The following is a 1,872-nucleotide window of genomic DNA, read 5'->3' on the forward strand; positions in this document are numbered from 1 at the left end:
ACCAAACATTTAATAAACCTTAAAAAAAAAAACAGACTGCACTGTAAAAAATCTAACTTCAAATTTAGTTGATTATACATTGAAATAGTGAGTTGGGAATAGAACTCAATTGTGTGATAGTTCATCTAACACGAAATGTATTGTTCTGATCAACCTGTAGGCACAACATAAAAAATGTGTTGAGAAGATTTGTTTGGAAAAGTTGCTGATTAAGATAAACCTGCGCATGCTCTGTTCTAGTCATGCGCATGCTCAGTGGGAGGTTCGGGAATAAGCGCGAAGGACGGTTGATTCCTCTTTGTTGTGGCTCGAAGTTTGGAGAAATTCAAGATTGAGGTAAATAACTAGTGATAGTTCACAAAGCATTTTAAAGTTACGTTTCTAGTTTTAACACTATCTTAAAGCCGTGAATATGTGAGGGAAGTTGCCGTGGCATTGTTATATTAGCTAACTTTGCCAACTCGACTGAGCCATGGAAAGTTTGAATATGAGCCGTTTGTTTCATTTAATCAAATGCCCAACGTAACAGACTCAAGCAGGCTGTAACAAGCCTGAGCGCTTTCTTTATGTTCTATTTTGAAAATGTTATGTATCTTGTTGGCTGGCTTTTTTCCATTCCACCTTAAATACCGGAATAGGTAACGCTATATTGAGCCTCCTCGGTGTTTGTTGAGCTGTTTAAGGTAGAACGGAAAATTCAGGATGCTGACTACAACAACGCTCCTTTAGTCTGATATCATTTATATGAAAGCAGCAGGGTGTTATTACAAGATTAAGCCGTCAAAGATACAAAAATATCCGTATTGTCTGAATCAGACCTACTATTTGTTTTTTGTTTTGCTTTTGAGAAGTTCGTAGGTGTCTAACAGCACTAGCACTATACCTAACATCGTCTGTTTCTCAAAACATTTAGCTAAATGTAATATATGTGTGTGTGTGTGTAAATAAATTACAAAAACATTAAATAACGTTACATAGAGTTTGTGGTTCTGTAATTGCATTTACAAACTATAATTGTGTACAATGACAATACTAACACTAATATTGTTTTCATTTTCAAGGAAAAAAGGGATACATTAGATGAAGTGCAAAATCTGCTCTTTCACAAGCCAAGACACAGACGTTGGGTTGAAGCACCACAGAGTACGCCATGGATTTCATGGTACACGCTGGCCCTGTTTTCACTCCAATTGTGTGTGTTCCTTGATATGTCGTTTTTCAAAATGTCACAGTAAATTATCTACATGTCACCAAAGTTCTACCTTCAAATGTGATCTTTGTGATTATAAAGATGTTTGCGATATAGCCCTGCAGGGCTGAGTGAGGATTCCTTGGAAGAAGAGAGAAAGGCAATGAGGGCTGAGATAGATAAAAAGGGTCCAAACATTTTCTTTACGGTGGAAGGAGGTTGTTGAGCAGGAACCTCTGGTTGGTCTGGTTCGAGAATGATGGCCAGCACTGTTCTTGGAGAGTCAGGTGAGTAGTGTTTGTTTGCTGTACTTGTGACTCTGGCCCATTTCAGCATATTTTTCTTTTTATAGTTTTTGTAGGATTGTTTCACACTGCAAAACCTAGTGTGAACCAATCTAGTTTACTTGTCTAAAATGATACTTAACTTTTTTTCCCCAGAACAGTTCCAAAACTGTTATAATGCGAAGTCATCAGCTGTTTGGATTATTTACTTATTTTTTTAGTTATTTACTTATTAACCAAGAAGCGTACAGCATTGTCCAACCACAGTAATGTTATTTAAAGGCAACAAGTTTTATCGCGCACAACATTTGTCACGAAAGCGTCCCAAAAGAGCAATTTTCCTGTGGGCTATTTTTTTGGCCTTGGGATGACGGGATGGTTTTTGTCTGGATCCCTGCA

General features: G+C 37.3%; 1 long non-coding RNA gene across 1 annotated transcript; it reads left to right on the forward strand.

Annotated features, from left to right (window-relative positions):
* The first annotated feature begins 281 nt into the window (after window positions 1-281).
* LOC136664516 (uncharacterized) lies at window positions 282-1,464 on the forward strand. The gene is made up of 3 exons (XR_010795151.1): window positions 282-336; window positions 1,062-1,162; window positions 1,292-1,464. It is a non-coding gene; the product is annotated as an uncharacterized lncRNA (long non-coding RNA).
* The last annotated feature ends 408 nt before the right edge of the window (window positions 1,465-1,872 follow it).

This window comes from Hoplias malabaricus, chromosome 13 (genome assembly GCF_029633855.1).
Source record: "Hoplias malabaricus isolate fHopMal1 chromosome 13, fHopMal1.hap1, whole genome shotgun sequence".
Lineage (NCBI taxonomy): Eukaryota > Metazoa > Chordata > Actinopteri > Characiformes > Erythrinidae > Hoplias > Hoplias malabaricus.